The sequence below is a fragment of the Saccostrea cucullata genome, unplaced genomic scaffold (genome assembly GCF_032062105.1).
Source record: "Saccostrea cucullata isolate Sc308-1 unplaced genomic scaffold, CSIRO_AGI_Scuc_v1 ctg17, whole genome shotgun sequence".
NCBI lineage: Eukaryota > Metazoa > Mollusca > Bivalvia > Ostreida > Ostreidae > Saccostrea > Saccostrea cuccullata.
Window position 1 is genome coordinate 115,761 of NW_026932411.1, and position 18,823 is coordinate 134,583.

General features: G+C 31.2%; 1 long non-coding RNA gene across 1 annotated transcript; it reads left to right on the top strand.

The window, feature by feature from the left end:
- The first annotated feature begins 13,283 nt into the window (after window positions 1–13,283).
- On the top strand, window positions 13,284–15,244 carry LOC134235072 (uncharacterized). Its single transcript, XR_009985321.1, has 3 exons — window positions 13,284–13,587; window positions 14,164–14,230; window positions 14,790–15,244. It is a non-coding gene; the product is annotated as an uncharacterized LOC134235072 (long non-coding RNA).
- The last annotated feature ends 3,579 nt before the right edge of the window (window positions 15,245–18,823 follow it).

Sequence of the window (18,823 nt, forward strand, 5' to 3'; positions counted from 1 at the left end):
CTTTCATATGGAGATGCCACCACATGCCGATGGAGAGCTACAAATCTTGTCCTATACTCGGCACTAAGGGACATTGAGCGCACCTACTGCGACACGGGGCCTCGGTTTATACGGTCTCATCCGAAGGACCGGTCTCCACGTTCCACAGTGGGATTCGAATCCATGACGTAAGGATGCACTCCTTACATCGCAAATGAAGAACAGAAGCTCTAACCACTGCACCAAGCGGGCGACCAAACAAGTTGAAATGTAACGTAGGGAGATAACAAATAGTATTCAAAACTAAAAGTCCACAAAACAGTACAAAACAGGAACAGAGCAAACACGGAGCTCCATAACATTAAAGGTGGTATCGGGTGTCATGGAGGAGTGAGTATTCCCTGTCGACAGGTCACAGCCGCCTTGTTCTCCTTTTCATGATCGGATAATAACGAAAAATAACGAAAAAATCCATCGTCAAATCCGTGCATATATAATGGACTAACAATTAGTATGAAAAACGCCAGTAAGCATTTGACTCAATAAAAAATTGAAATTGCTGACAAGGTCATTGTATTGACTATGAAGTTTGCAAAATATTCATTTAGCAAATTATATTTTTTTATTAAGTTAAATGCTTAATGAAGCTTTTTTCACGTAACTGCTATTATCTATATACCGGTACTTTATTGTCAATGCTTTTGACGGTTTTCCCCGATCATGAAAAAGAACACACGGCGGGCAAAATAGGGCTCTTCAATAAATCATGCCCTCGATTCTTGAAAAGAAATTAAAAAAAAAAAAAAAACCCTGCTCAGTAACACATGTCCTTTATATTTTTATTCAATTTTTGATTGTTTTTGAAACATATTTGTGAGTGTGGCCCTTCGTACACGGGAATATGGCATATCCTTTGATTTCCTGGACTTGTATCTTCTTTTTGAAAGATGTCTTGTCAAGTATGGAAAATGAAACAAGTCAAAGATTGAAAGATCTGAAGAATATTGTTGGTGGGACAAAACATTTGATTTGCTATGTACATGTAGTTTGTAACACGAGGTTTGTTTGATTACAGAGTCGGGTGTAAATTTCCGTCCACCCGACCTGAGCCGGGGTGAATAAAACGTGACGTCACATTGCATACTTTCTCTATGATAAAAACCATATAAGATGTCGCCCGATTCATAGTAGTTCGTAGTTATCTTATCGATAGACTGAGGCACAATTGATTAGACTCTGATGTTATTATTTAATATAAAATATTTTATGGGTACGTAGGAATTAAATTCGTTATCCAGGTTCAATTTAAGGGTGTGCGGGGAATAAAACCTGGGGTATGTCCCTGTACACGCCATTAAAAGTAAAGCAGTTTTGGATATCAACCGGCCGAAGGGTGTATGGGATAAAACCCGGGATATATTCCCCTACATCCTTGATTGAAACTGGATAACTAATAAAGTATTTGTTGATCCCAAAAACTACTATACTTTTCATGGCGTGTGGGTTTTGACGCTGACATGAAGAAATTTAATGTAGTGAATTCCTGATTCTACTTCCATCCTCTCATAAACCTTTCAATTATTTTTTGCAAAAATTTGCTTTCTAGACTTTTCCAGAAACTGAAATATCTTCCCGAATAAGAATTTGAACAAGACCACTAATATCTAAAGTCCTACACCGCAATATGAACGCCAAATTTTGTGTGAAACAAAATGATTAATGATTTGAAACACATGAAGTGTAATAAAAAAATAATACTTTCCACAAAATTTTACCACAGACGTACGTCTTTGTAATAACAAAACAATTAAGCAATATACATGATATATGGCAATTTAGAATTCAGTCTTTTCATGAATATTGATGAACGAAGTGCGTAAACAGTAGGCTTATATATATAGACACACATTTCCATGGGAAATCACAGACAACGAAGTATGTTGCATTTTTAAAATAAGTATTAATAATATACAATCATTGCTGTTTTTAGGTCAATACGATTATTTAGACACCTGAGGAGTACAATATTCACTAAGCCCGAAGGGCGAATTGAATGATGTACTTCGAAGGTCGCTAAATCATCGTATTGACCGCAAAAAACAGCAATAACTGTTTTATTATATAATTAAATGATAGCAAACTCCTACAAGATTGTTTCTTTGCTTTAATTGAAAGTTTTAACAAGAAATTCCAACAAGAACCCATTGTAGCAGAAAAAAAATGGAACAGGTCAATAATTCCTTATATTGACTTGGAAGGTAACGTGATTCATTATATTGACCTGCAATAATTCCTTGTATTAACCTGGAAGGTCACGTGCAGGTCAATATAATATAGTATTTTTCTAACATTGTTGGATCTCAGCCAATCAGAGAGAAGGAAATTGTTCAATCATATAATAAAAGGTTAATATGCGTCATAACAGAGTAATTGGTTGAGATTGATTACATTAAAAAAATAAGTATCATTAAGAGTAAGAAGCTTGCCATCCACGTCAAAAGTGAGTTGTATCTCAAACGGCCCATCTTGTTTTCTTCACGCCATGTCTGTTTATCAATCTAAAAGTAGCGACGGCGTCACGTGATGGATTTATTTAACAATAGCCATTTCTCTCCTAGCAGGGTTATAAATAATTATAATTTGATAACTTTATAATGCGTTTAATTTTAATGGTGTAATTTAAAGTATTTTCGTAACTTTTATTGATAAACACAATATATAAATTTCCAACCTTATTTAAACTGGCGCAAGTTATAGCATGTATACTTTTAAGAAACTGATTTTGTGCTATTGCAATTTGTTGCTCTTCTCAAACATTGGTTGTTTTTGTCAAGTGCGTCTTATTGCAAATTTGTTCGAGGGTTTAAAACAATGGACTTCAGCATAATTATCTGTTTGAATGTTAGACAAACGTAGAAAACTACAATTTCTGATTTTTTGATATAATTGTTTAGATATTATTACACCATGTTCATTCCCCTCAATTTTCAAACCATAGGGTGACCTGTCACCATTGCGTTCTAAGCTTTTTTACTGTCAAATGTTTCTTTTAAACAGTGTAAACTACCCCCCAAAATGATGTCTATGAAATTTGATATGTGTCCTAAAGGAAGTCAAACATCATCAGTGATAATTTGATGAATTTTGGTAAACAGCATTTTTGTAATTGCATGTCCTTGTCGCCAAGGACGGTACCCATTTTCGATGCCCATTTAATAATTTTTGTTCATTGAAATCCACCTCCTCATGTGTGTATAAAACAGACATTTGTTGCTATACGAAGGCTGTTCAATAAATAATGTCCTCAGTGCTCAGAAAGAAGCAAAAGACGCTTTTTCAATGATTTAATCTTCATGATTTTACTTATCAATATCTGTTAATTAAAAGTTAAAATACAAATCTGTAACATTTTTTATCCAATTTCTAATTGTTTTTACCCTTAGTATACTGGAAAATGGCAGATCCAATGATTTCCCGGACTTCTTTCTTCCTTCTGAAAGGTGTTTATTTTCAAGTTTGGAAATAGAAACAAGTCAAAAGGTCAAAGATCTGGCGAACATTGTTAATGTGAAAAAACATTAACTTTCTGTTTATCCCGAAAACCTCTTTACTCTTCAGGGCTTGCGGGTTTGGACGCAGTCATGAAGAAATTCAATTTAGTGGATTCCTGATTCTGTGTCCTTCCTCTGATAAACCTGTCGATTTTTTTGCAAAAAAATTGCTTTCTAGACTCCTCCAGAAATTAAACTGCCTCCCCGAATGCGAATTTGAACAACAATACTACTAATATTTAAGAAAATTGCATATAAATCTGTCTTTGTGCTCTTGCATACCTTTGCTCTTGTCAGACCTTCGTCATTTTTATCAAGTACATCTTATGGTAAATTTTGTTTTGAGGGTTTTAAGCAATAGATTCATGTTCCAATATCTGTTTGAATATAAAACAAACGTGGATAACTACAATTACTGATATTTTCAAATAATTGTTAATTTCGTACACGCTGTCGTTTTCACTCATTTTTCAAAATATAGAGTGACCTTTGAGTACCAAGTTTTTTAACCGTCAAACGTTTCTTAAAAGCAGTGTAAACTACTCCCGATATGATGTCTATCAAATTTGCTATGTGTCTTAAAGTCAATCATACATCATCAAATATTATTTGTTGAAATTTGGCGAACAGTACATAAGTTGTTATAATTTTTGTTGGCAAGGACGGTACCCATTTTTGATGCCCATTATATAATTTTTTATCATTGAAATCCACCAGCTCATTTGTCTATAAAACAGGCATTGGTTGCTGTAAATGCCACATGTTTCAGTAAATATTTCTTTGGAATTTTTAACAAGTTTTACAGCAGCTTTAATGAAGCTTTTATTGTCACTCTAGTTTACTGATTCTTTACCATTCATTTATAATGCAGTGTCTCGAATAACCCTTGTTTCCCAGCTTCTCACGATAAAACTATATGATGAAAAGTGGTCTCATAAACTGTTCTAAATTCATTAAAGATTCAATAATGAGAGAAAGTCACGTTTTATGTCATATGATATCTGTATGGTATGTAATACAGTTCAGGACATTATTTATTGAACAGCCTTCGTAAATCTTACATATTTCAGTGAATATTTCTTTGGGATTCTTAACAATTTTACAATTAATTTTACAACTTTTTAAATAGAATGTTTAATTTCAATCTAGTTTACTAATCCCTTACCATTCATGTTAAATGCAGTGCCTCGAAAAGCCCTTGATTTCTAGCTTTTCACAAAGAAACTATGTGATGTATAATGGTCACATAAACTGCGATCAATTTATTAACGATTCAATCATGAGACAAAAGTGAAGTTTAATGTCATATGATTTCTATGTTGTATTTCATAGAGCTCAGAACATTATTTATTGAGCAGCCCTCGTAATCAGTCGGCATCAAAGTTGAACACTTTCATGTCATTTAATCTATCTCTAATGTTTTGGAAGTCCGTGTTTGCTCTGCTCCTGATTTGTATTATTCAAACGGCATTTGAGCTTGAATACTGTTTGGTTGCACAATGACTTTCAAACTTTTAAATTGAGAATTGATTTCAGTTGTTTTTAGTACTCTTCGACGTTGACTTTTAAATGTATTATAGATACTTAGAAAATAATTTATATGAGTGCTTCTCCTAAAACAAATAATAATTTATTAATGTAAAAGTCAAAATATCCTTGAAACGCCAAACAAAAAGCAAACAAAGTTCACTTTATTTTGATTTTCAGCAATTTATCTTTTGGTTCATAAGATAAACCTCTTAATCGAGATAGATTTCTCTTTTATAAATCTGAAACACGTGTCTGTGGACTCTTCTGTGCTTTTTAAAATAAAATGAACAAAATGCATCAAAGTATGTATATCCATTTTTTAACACGTATTGTTTTTCATTCCTCGATTATTCAATATATCTTTTTATTCTCCAGATTACAGATATTACAGTTTGACACATCTATAACCTTATAGCAAAAGTTTATTATAAACATGCTTTTACGGGGGTTGTTCGAAAAGTTCGTGGACGAAGTCAATCTTTATTATATTTCTCACTAAAAATTTAAAATAAGTATAAAATAATATGTAAAAATATTTGTTTTGTTGATGTGTGAAGTTTCATTTCATTCGATTTAACAGAAATCAATTTACTTCATTTTAAAATCATAATTTTTGTTAAACGTGATGACTATATGATAAACGTGATGGCTTTAACCTTTCTATTGTAAACTTCCCTTACTTATGTAGCAATATACTTTCATCACCTGCATACGTAAGTATATATATATATATATATATATATATATATATATATATATATATATATATATATATATATATATATATATATATATATATATATATATATATATATATCAGTTGATTTAATACGCAAGAGCATGCTCTACGTATGAACATTAAATTTCTAAAATGAGGTAAATTATTGACAAGCAAGTTGATGAAACAAGAAGATCAACGGTCTCGTTTAAAAACTAATCATTTCGTAAGTTCTATGGCAGATACAATGACCTTGTCAGCAAATACAATTTATCGTTGAGTCAAATGCTGACGTTTTTCGTACTAATTGTAAGTCCATTATTTATACACTGAATTGACGACAGATTTTCCCGTTATTTCCTGATCATGACAAGGAGCACACGGCGGGTGTGACCGGTCAGCAGGAGATGCTCACACCTCCATGGCACCTAATCCCACCTCTGATGTTTCGGAGATCCGTGTTTGCTCTGCTCCTATTTTGTATTGTTTTATGGACTTTGAGATTGAATATTGTTCGTTATCTCCATACCCTTGTTGTACCCACGGAGCACCCTTAAGGTCAAGATCTAGTAAATGAAAGGTGCCTACAGATTTATCAAATCTGAGAAATAAATTCCTTTATTGATGCTTTACAACTTTAGCTTGGTCAAATAAGGTGTTTCGGTGCATAATTTGTAGATAAACAAGATGAAAAGCTGTATTTTAAACTGTCATTTTCAATGAAAAATTAAGAAAACCAGGCATGAGAGTTGAAGTTTTCTTCATATTCGACAAAAGAAATGTATCCAGATTGCCTACAGTCTCTCAGAAAACGGTAATTAGTATGTTCATGGCCTCTTCTTTAAATCAATATCAAATTTAATATAAGTATCCGGTTTACATTTCATATGATTTCAAATTGAATGTCATGAAAATAACCTATTTTCTACATAATTCTGTTAAAGCCATGAAGTGCGGGAAAAAGAAAGTTGAAATTGATTATGACGTCATAATGGATCTAGCACTAAAAAATTACTCTAAAGTTATTTACTAGATCTTTACGTTAATGGGAATGTGACCTCAAAATATATTGTCAAGAATTTCTAAAATATGCTATTCCTGTACCTGTCACAAAGTTTAATCCAATGCCCAATCATTGAATACTTTTTCTAATGCTTGAAATTCATTTTTTAAGAATTGCTCTCGTTGTATAATTTCCTTTGTTAGGCTTTAATTTCTTTTATTACTTAACTCTGCTTTCACAGGGTAAGCAACTCTAAAGCGCCTATGTCTTTCCTTGACGTTAAAACTTTTTAAAGTTTTTGTTGAGACTTTTACAGATAAACGCTTCTTCACAGAATGTCCTCATCTTATACAAAGTCTCTGTCACTCAAATACAGATTTGTATTAATTAAGTTTTTTTTAAAATATCAATCATTTAGTTAATTTACGTTTAAACTTTACTGTCTATACTATCTGTACACATATGCACATCTCGTTTGTAACATATTTTTTATTCCTTCAACATTTTTTGAGTTTATTCAGAATTTTCCTGAGTAAAAGACAAAATGGCATTGTTATCGGCTGCTGCGTGACGTTAGTATTAGTAGTAGTAGTGGTAGTATTTATTTGGTATCATCTCATCATACATAAAACAAATACACATAATTATACATGATCTTACAAAAGCGAAAAGTTGCTAATCCAGATTTCATAAATAAATAAATCCATCATTAAGGCACTAAAATAATTTTGGTACAATCATTTTAGCATAAACATCTAAATTGAGTTAAAGTATGATAACATTAACATTAACATTATCAATAAAATAATAAAATATATTTTATAAACTAGTACAGAAACATATCACTTTCTTGTTCTAAAATGCCTTTTTGTAAGATAAAACGTTTGACTTGTTTCTTAAAAGTACTCTTTCCTTTTCATTATGCCATTATAGTAAAAAGTGTCTGCTTGACATGTTTTCACATGAGGTATAAAAAAATCTTCATTAGTGGATGCCCTGGTGTTGCGTGAAGACACAGCTGATCTTAGAGAAAAATTTCCAGTTAGAAGATGGCGCATAGCCATGGTATATATTATATACATGGTTTAATCTGAGTAGTCTTACCCGATCTTCCACATTCAACAAATTTAATGTACTAGGAACTTTATAGTTTATGGTATGCAAAGGAGATAGATTAAGTATAAATCTCACCATTTTGTTTTGGCATATTTGTAATTTCTTTTTAAGGTTCTTTGATAAACCTGCATACCATGCACAACTGGCATAATCTAAATGACAGAGCATGATCTTATATCTTAAAAACGAGCTTATCTGTATAAAAAATGGAACCTATTGTTAACATTTTTAACAATGGACTCAATAAAAACATTTCCTTTCAAACATTGATTCATAAAAACTCCTAAGTATTTAACTTTTTCCATAGAATGAATTGTATGACCATTGCACTCAATATGAAAATCTTGAACATTTGTGAGTGTCTTTCTTTCTCTAAAACGTCATCGGTTTTGTCGTTTTCAACGACGACTGCTTTTCTTCTCAAGCAGTTTTTTTTTCAACAAAAGCAAAATATGAAGCCAAAATTTGGAATACGAATTTCATTTTTGTTTCATTTTACAGAGAATATGACTAAAGACTATATTTAGTTGCATTGTTTGTAACTTACTAAGTTTTGACCTAAACAAACAATTTAACACTCTGGTGGTAAATGGAACAGCGTTATCGCAGCATGGTGACCTAATTCGTTTCTCTTTAGAGAACGATCAGTCGTATTTTACTGCTTCTTACTAGAATAGAAATAAAGCCTTTGTTGTCGTGAATGATGCAGAATAACCTCCTCGGTCTCGAAATGTTGTTTGAAACATCGCTTTTATCTTTCAAACAACAATTCTTGACCTCGAAGGTTATTTTGCAACATTCACGAAATCGCGGACATTATTTCTTAAATTCTCTATGATTGCATACTAGAATTACATAAACTTACAAAACAATAAATTGACAGCGAAAACATTTAGCTACTTAAGGGTTATCAGGAAAGTACTAGTCTATTTCTTTTAAATAACATGATTTTCATAAGGGGGGGGGGTGTAAAATTATAATCTACATTATGTCTGCTTTTGTGATAAATTACGATGAAAATTGGAGCTCAAGTGACAATTTTTCCAAAATTCCCCTATAAGCTGTTAGAATTTTCTACTCTGACAGTCATTGTATTTTATTTTTACCTTATATGACACCTATTATTAAAGCGCATAGTGGATTTAGCCACGAACAACTGACCAATCGTTGAATGAAAAGCAACGTTTACGCCAGCTACATGTTAACCTTCTACTTCGAACACGTGGTTCATGTCAATCTATGATTAATATTGAATAAACTGAAAACATTGTTCTTATGAAAAGAATAAAAATATTAGATACTAAAAAAGATGTCACCGGTGATTGTAATTCGTTGTTCACTAGAAAATATATAAAATAAAATTTACTATGTGCCAAGTTCAGAAGAATAGCCCTTCAAGGAAAAGAAAAAGAGGGCGAATCTCTTATGCATTTAAATGAAAAATAATGCTTTTTTGTTTTAATAAAATACTCGTGATCACAAGTGTTTTGGCCAGGAAACCCACATAACAATTGTATAATTCTCCTGTAACTATAAGTAGATAGTACAATAAAGGAATAGCAAAGCAAACTGACTTGCAGAATAGCTTTGAGGAATCTAGAATTTATGTAGGAAAAAAATTGTTAGTAATAAAATTGGAAATTAAAGAAATGTGGAAATTGCTTTTCATTTATAAAATAGATGGAAAGACTGTTCTTTGTGCTCTTCCGATCACCATTAGATTTTGTTTTTCCCAAGTCTAATATTTCTGTAGCATTCGACTGTCGTAACCACAATGCCCACAATGCCATTTTAATTCTCATTCAGCTGATTTGTCAGTTAAAACCGCCTAATTTGCTAATCTGGCGCCAATAAATAAAGTCCTAGTTTCAATGCAAGTATGTTTATCCAAAATGAAATTTGAATACATGTACATGACTGCAAAAAATAATGTCATAATGGATACTTAATTATTGAAGTTTGAATGAATGCAAGAGAGATACAGTCTGTACTTGGGTACTGCAGATAGTATAAGGTGGTAAAGACTGAAATAAAATCCAGGCGCGGATACTGAAATTATTCCAGGGGGGTCCACCCTTGTCAAAAAAAAATCCAAAAAAAAAAAACCTTAACTTGCCCAAACGTCAAAAACGGAGGGGGGGGGGTAGTCTATGACTTCTATTGACTGAAATCTTTCACTCTTTATACCTATTTCACACATATTCGCGTTTACTAGGGGGTCAGCGTTATCCAAGGGGGGGGGGTCCATGGTAACTTTTTTCTTGCTTTAGTATATACATTTTTTAACCTTGAAAATTCCAGGGGGGTACTGACCCCCCACCCCGACCCCCCTCTAGATCCGCGCATGAAAATATAACTTTTCCGTTTACCGTCTGCACGTGCTGGACATTTCCTAGCCACATTTCCTACTTTATCTCGCTGTATTGTTGTCACATATCACAAGACCTACTTACGGAGCTACTCAGAGCTTCTCTTGTTAGTACTCTTTAAACTTTGTATCAATTAACGGACTGAAAACTGTTCGTTGTTGGTCCAGTGAATACACGCTAAGTTGGCGGGGTGGGCTTATTTGTTGTTTCTCGATCGTGATAGGGGGCGCACGGCGCTTGTGGCCAGTCGGTGTAAGGGGATGCTCACTTCTCCGTGGCACCTGGTCCTGACACTGGTGTTTGGGGTCCGCGTTTGCTCTGCTCCTGTTTTGTGTTGTTTTATGGACCTTTGGGCTTGATTTATCGCCAAATATTACAACCATACATTTTATCAGTTTCATATTTTACTAGAAAAATACGTTAGGGGTAATCTACAAGATGTTATAACACATCTGTTTATTAACTATTCTGAGCAATTATTTACGTAAAATTAACTTAACATTAATGATTTCATGAGGATTATACATGAACATCAAAATAAAAGTTCTATTGGTTAAGTTTTACATAAAGATTTGAAAAAAAAATTGTAAATTCGTAACTTCTTATGTATTTAAATTTCTTGCATAGGTTAAGTCAAAACTAGTAACCGACAAATAGAATTGCAATGCAAAAAATATTAATTTAACCATGATACATTTTTATTTATAATGTCATATCGTGCACTCTTTTTAAGAGGATCGAAATTACGGGAATCCTGATTTTTATAAAAGCATCAAAATGAACGTCTTCCCAAGTCAAGAGTTTTTGGTCCGCTCCACATAAACCCTTGACCGATAGAAGTTTTACGGGGTTTCGACTTTGGGAAGATGCAAAATATAATGAATATTATGAACACCAGGAAATTTTCAGAATAAATTATAAGTGTCAGATCGGTGTTGAAAGTTTGCAATATAAAAACCCATTTATCCTTTGTCTTTCTTTATTTCAGAATTAAAATTCAAGGATTATCAGATCAGATTTTAATGGCTTAAGCTTTCAAACATTACAACATTGTCTTTGTTTGTAATGCTCATTTGTATATTTTAAATGTTATTTAGAGAAAGTGGAACAATTGTGAAGATTGTAACATTAATTCTACCCATTGCTTTCTTTTTAGGGTGAACATTAATTTTTAAAAGTAATATGCAAGTTCTGAATATTTCAAATATTGCTAACAAACCAATTGAATGTAAATTACCAAAATACGTACATGTATGTTGGATTATAACTCGGTACAATGTACAAGTATAAAGACAGAATATGGGGTTATTTTTCTGTTTTATAAATTTCTTATCATCAACACTTCGTAGTTTTGTTGTTGCTCGGATAACTGCAGTTTAAAACTTTTTATTTAAATAACATTGATCTTAAAAATACTTCCTGGTCTTTACTAAAACTTGGTCTTTGGTGGTTAAGCCAGTCGTTTTATCGAGACATGATCAATTGGTCAAAACACATAGGAACCCTTGCAGAACAGTAAATTTTACTTTTACGAATGATTTAATGTCTTATTTTGTCGAAGTCTTTAACCATTTTAAAAAATTCAACCCTATATATATTTTCTAAACCAATAGAATTTACAGATTGTCTTAAACTACTTAAGAGCACTATACATCACGATCGGATAAGATTGTAAGACTGGGCGTTTAAGATGAATTATATTTGCTTATCACTTACAATAATGTTTGATATTTATTTGTCTTGTTTCTAAGCATTTATGGGAAAAAAATTGCATTCAGAAGTGCACCTTTCCCAGGAAAATCAAAGAACTGAAAGTCCTAATAGGAGTTTTTTTTATGAAGGTTTCAATAAAATTTAATATTGTAATCTTGTTCACAACTTTTCAAATCAATTACAAAATTAATGCTTCAACTCTCAGTCTACAAAAATTAAATGACAATAGAAAATCTCATCATTCTACACTTTGAAAAATTAAGTTCTTTTACTATGATTTTTGAATGGAGATACAGTATTCAAGATCAAAAGTCCATACAACAATACATAGACAATTTAACCACATATGATCCACATATGCATTGCCTTTCATATGAGGATCATATGTGGATCATATGAGAATCATATGTGTAAACAATCATATGAGAATCATATGTGGCATATCATATGAGAATCATGTGATCATACATATGTTAATCATATGAAGTAATATACATATCATTCTCATATGAAAGGTCCTACATATGAGAATCATATGTATATTTTGGCAGTGATCATATGAGAATCATATGAAACTGATCATATGAGAATCATATGAAACCATATTCACTAATTTGTCCTTGTTATACTCAGGTAAAAATTATACAAATATTTTGACAGTGATCATATGAGAATCATATGAAACAGTGGTCATATGATAATCATATGAAACAGTGTTCACTGATTTGCCCTTGGTATACTTAAGTAAAATTGCAATTTTATATCTCAATAGTAATTAAAATGTACATCAATTCAAAAGAATCTGTCAGCAATTACTTATGTAAAGTTCTACTCTGTTTAACACCCCCCCTTTTCCCTTATAAAAAAAACTTTCACAATTTTCTTTTTCTGTAATAATGCATATCCCGGACAAAATTGATAAAGAATAAATTGATTTGCTTTTTATTTCAAATCTTTTGGGTTTGGTTTATTACTTGAGTAAAATAAAAAAAAATCCGTATTTTTTCCCAGACCGGTTTTGACTTCTATCGGATGAAAGTGTACGTCATGTTTGACGTCACTTCTGCAGCAGAAGTGCTGGGTGTTGGAAAAAGTAAGTCATATTGTTTAAATATCCTTTCATTACGGTTACAGGTTCGTATGAAGTTATTTCTATAGCACTTACATTACTTGTAATTGTTAATTAATTTAATTTATTTCGTAAACCTATAACGTTAGTAATTTAGTGATAATCTGTAAGTAATTTTGGATAAGTTTGTTTCTGAATGGATGTAAACATTACAAATTACATGTTAGGCTAAAGGCATTACTTTGTTTTCTTTTTTGTTTTGACTTTTGTTACGTACTGATTTAAAAGTGAAAGTAGAAACCCTGTACAGCAGTTTGGTGTTTTTGCATGTTGAGATCGTTATCAAGTCAATTCTTTCATCAACTTAATGACAAATGTTTGTTTTTATGGCCTATAGATGCATTCAACATGTTCAACAACTTGAGTTCAGTGTCACAGTGCTGCTTTTTCATTAAGTCCAAGAAGCCCAAAGCTGATAAGACTGGCGATTGATCCAAAAGCCGATTTTGACAGACGATTGCATCATCACAATATTAAAGGTAAAAAAAAAATACTTGCAATAAAAAATCAAAGTGTAAATCTGTAATGACTCCTTTATGACAAAATATTTCTTGATAATTTCTTTTTGTTCCTTTATAATTCTACATTGTTTGCATGGCTTCATCAAAAATAATTTCAACTCAATAATATACACTGATATAGAAGTTTTATTCTACATAATATGAAACAATTTTAATCCAATGCACTTATAAAATATGGTAAGTATGAATAGACTTTGCTAGCTTTAAAAGCTATAAAACTAAACAATAACCTCAGGGGGTAAATTGGATTTTTTTTTCTTAGCAAAAAATTAATAATATAACAGAGGCAACTTTCAAGGTACAAATACATGTGTATGTATTGAAAGCTAATCCATTGAATATTTACATCTATGTATTCATTGACTGACATTTATAAAAAAAAATTTCCAACACTATAGAGAACCTAGTTTCAGGTAAAATGTAAGATATTTAAGAATAGAGAGACCCGGAACCTACAAACTTGTACTCTCTTTTTTTTTGTAGTTTAAGTTTTAGTTATGCTTAGAAAATACTGTGTGAATATTTGTTTTACAGGTTCAATATACAGTCAGCCTCTCATAGGAAAAAAATCCAAAGATCCAAGGCTTGCTTCAAAGTTGAGGTAAATACACACTGTTTAATAGAACTGTGTTATATTCTTACCGACAAAGTTTGGGATATCCAGGAATCACAAAGTCTGTTTTTCTGCCTATATCTACTTGTCTGTAAATTTTTTTGTCCAAAAGTAATATATTTGCGTCAGAATCTTCTTAATTTTTGGCAATTTGAATTAATACATGAATAATACTATTTGAACATTCCAAATTCAATTGACAAAATAATTAAATAAAATTGTTTTTTATGATTTTGATATGAAGCATATCTTCCAATAGTGTACTTGTCTTGCAAAATTCAATTCAATTGTCAAAATTCAAAAAAAAATCTTTTTATAATTTTATTATGAAGCATATCTTCCAACAGTGTCTTGCAAATTACATCATAGGATTTCACAAAACACCTAGTATAAAATAAATAGCATTAGTTTTATCTCGTATTATATCTGTGTCGGTGAATTAGGAATACATTTGTTTGCTGATGATAAGTTACTGTAATATAACTTGTAGAATTGATTTTGTAATAATTTAAGAATTATTTTATTTTCATTTTTGAAATTTTTGTAGAGATCATTCTGTGCCACAAAGAAATTGTTCAGGAAGGGGAGAACTGGTGGATTTGCATTTTTTGTACAGTTCAAAGAGATTTTCAAAATGGTCATGGAAGATGAGAGGGAGGACAGCTGAAAAAATTGAAAGATACAGAAGAAAAAAGAAAGAAAATATATGGAATAATTATGAAATGGGGAGGATGTACGCAATCTTGTCTGAATTTGACCTGTAAAGATTTCCCATTCTTATTTGTATGCTGGAATATCAAATAACTTGATTTTTCATAAATTTACAATAGAGAATACATGACAAATGTTATTGCTGGTATTTCAATTTTGCTGTGGACACTTTCATGTCATATGGTATTTTTATACAAGTGCATGACCTAATTATGTTATTCTTTGTACATGTATACATGTTTAACTACTTAATCCTTTCGCTGAAATCATAAAATTTGTACTCATTTTAGAGTATGTTAAATACATGTATCGACAAATGCTACTGACTTGTTAGTATATTTTCTTGCTTAGAATGTACACTGTGAAAAATAAGTTATTTCTCTTGATGAAAATACCTTTATCAAAAAAGTTGTGTAAGCATTATAAGATATTTTAAAATATTTAACCAATGAAGATAGATCATTGTAATGTAATGAATTTTCATCTAAAGCAGAAATATCTGATTTTTAAATGTGTACAAGAATGTGAAAAATATTGAAAGAGAACACACATGATTGTTTCATATGATTTACATATGATGCCCTTTTCATATGATTCTCATATGTAAATGACTTGAAACACACATAAGTGTTTCATATGATTTACATATGATGCCCTTTTCATATGATTCTCATATGTAAATGGCTTGAAACACACATAAGTGTTTCATATGATTTACATATGATGTCCTTTTCATATGATTCTCATATGTAAATGGCTTGAAACACACTTAAATCATTCATATGAAAATCATATGTAGTTATTTTCATATGATTCACATATGTGGATCATATGTAAATCATATGATTTGCTTCATATGATTCACATATGATGCCCTTTTTCTATGATTCTCATATGAAACCAATAATATGAGAATCATATGTGGCTAAGTTGCCTGTGTACAAATTTGGAGCAGAGCAAGAGCTTAGCCCCCCCCCCCCTCTAGTTTTTTGCAAATATATACATAATATAGACATTGGAAAATCGGGTTTGTCTTTTTTAATGGTTTAGCCCACTCCCCACTTTCAATTAGCCCCCCCCCGTACTTACAATTTGCTTCCGATGCCTATAATCAGAGAGAGCATTGCTAACCCCGTAAATCTTAGTTTATCCGATCAAGGGTTTGTGTGGAGCGGAGCGGATCAGAAACTCTCGACTTGGGAAGATGCAAAATATAATGAATATTATGAATCCGGGGGAAGATTACGCAGGCATAAGAACACCGGGAAATTTTCAGAATAAATTAAAAGTGTCAGATCGGTGTTGAAAGTTTGCAATATAAAAACCCATTTATCCTTTGTCTTTCTTTATTTCAGAATTAAAATTTAAGGATTATCAGATCAGATTTTAATGGCTTAAGCTTTCAAACATTACAACATTGTCTTTGTTTGTAATGCTCATTTGTATATTTTAAATGTTATTTAGAGAAAGTGGAACAATTGTGAAGATTGTAACATTAATTCTACCCATTGCTTTCTTTTTAGGGTGAACATTAATTTTTAAAGTAATATGCAAGTTCTGAATATTTCAAATATTGCTAACAAACCAATTGAATGTAAATTACCATAATACGTACATGTATGTTGGATTATAACTCGGTACAATGTACAAGTATAAAGACAGAATATGGGGTTATTTTTCTGTTTTATAAATTTCTTATCATCAACACTTCGTAGTTTTGTTGTTGCTCGGATAACTGCAGTTTAAAACTTTTTATTTAAATAACATTGATCTTAAAAATACTTCCTGGTCTTTACTAAAACTTGGTCTTTGGTGGTTAAGCCAGTCGTTTTATCGGGACATGATCAATTGGTCAAAACACATAGGAACCCTTGCAGAACAGTAAATTTTACTTTTATGAATGATTTAATGTCTTATTTTGTCAAAATCTTTAACCATTTTAAAAAATTCAACCCTATATATATTTTTTAAACCAATAGAATTTACAGATTGTCTTAAACTACTTAAGAGCACTATACATCACGATCAGATAAGATTGTAAGACTGGGCGTTTAAGATGAATTATATTTGCTTATCACTTACAATAATGTTTGATATTTATTTGTCTTGTTTCTAAGTATTTATGGGAAAAAAATTGCATTCAGAAGTGCACCTTTCCCAGGAAAATCAAAGAACTAAAATAGGAGATTTTTTTTATATGAAGGTTTCAATAAAATTTAATATTGTAATCTTGTTCACAACTTTTCAAATTAATCACAAAATTAATGCTTTAAATCTCAGTCTACAAAAATTAAACGATAAAAGAAAATCTCATCATTCTAAACTTTAAAAAATTGAGTTCTTTTACTATGACTTTTGAATGGAGATACAGTATTCAAGATCAAAAGTCAATACAAAAATACATATTTGGAGCAGAGCAAACACGGACCTACTACACATCACATGTGGGATCAGTTGCCATGGAGGAGCTGACAAGGTCATTGTATCGACCACAGAACTTATGAAACGATGACGTTAAACGAGGCTGTAGAAAATCTTATTTCATCAACATGTTTTTCAATAATTAACTCCGCTTTAGAAATCCTTTATATGTAAAACATGCTCTTGCGTATCGAATCAACTGAGATATATAAACTCCGTATGCAGGTGATGCAGGAATATTGCTGCATAAGTAAGGGAATTTGATAGAAAAGTTAAAGTTGTCACGTTTATCATAGAGCGTGGTGATAAGATTACCATTAACGTCTTTTTCAAGTAAAGTATCCAAATATGAAACAAAAGTGTCAGACTCTGCGGTATCTTTTAACTCAAGCTTACCAGGATATATCGATCGATATAATAATATGCGAAAATAGGTACTACTAGTATTTCTTCTAGTAAATAAAGCAATGTTTCTTCCAAAAGCTTACTTAAACGCACTATAGCAACTATAGCAATTTAGCTTTTCATCAGGGAATGTAAACATAATACAAAATGTGAATTTAACTCCTTTATTTTATATTATTAATAAAATTTTGAATATACATTGAACATACAGAGATATGGTGTACTTGAACGAGCTTGTACATGTAAGTCTACTAGTATATCAAGTAAATTTGGAAATGTTTGCAATTTTCTGAATGCATTCCCATCTTGCGTAAACTTAAGTTAGCTTGTGGAACTTCCACTTTTTGTTTCAAAGTTACTTGTCAAGACGTACCCAAGAAACACCCTCTTTGATTTTTTTTCTTTTGAATTTTATGACGATCATCAACTGTGAATCTGAATGAAAAATTTATAATAAGGAAAGATAATTACTACTTTTTTTAAATATAGAAATAATACAACAATTTACACATGATAAAATAATACAAAGAATACAGATAAAAAATTAGAATTCTAGAGATTAGAACTTTGATGTTTGTCAAAAAAAACAAAAAACAAAATGTAAGCATGAGGTATTACTAAGAAAAAAAAAATAAGTGTAAGTCTGTTCATAAGAAGCTTACTTATTGCCTAAATCTAAATTAAATTACTATAGCAAGTGTGTCAGGCGGTTAATTTTGTTACTTTATTGATTTCTTTTATGATATTTCAAGGATTAAGGATATCGAAAATTCAATCATTTATCCTAGTCATTGACATGTATTTACTCAAAAACGTCCAATCGCTCCTGGCCTGAAATTAAGGATTTTCCAAATATTAAACAACATTACGTACTTTTAAGCCCTTGTGATGAAAACAGAGATAAAATTTGTCTTTGATTTAATTGTAAATATATGATAAGACATTTAATTTCAGAACTGTAAGTCTTGAAAAAAATAAACCGATTAACACATAAACGAAACAATTTGCTTTTTACATTGTCCTATATATATAACACACCATAAA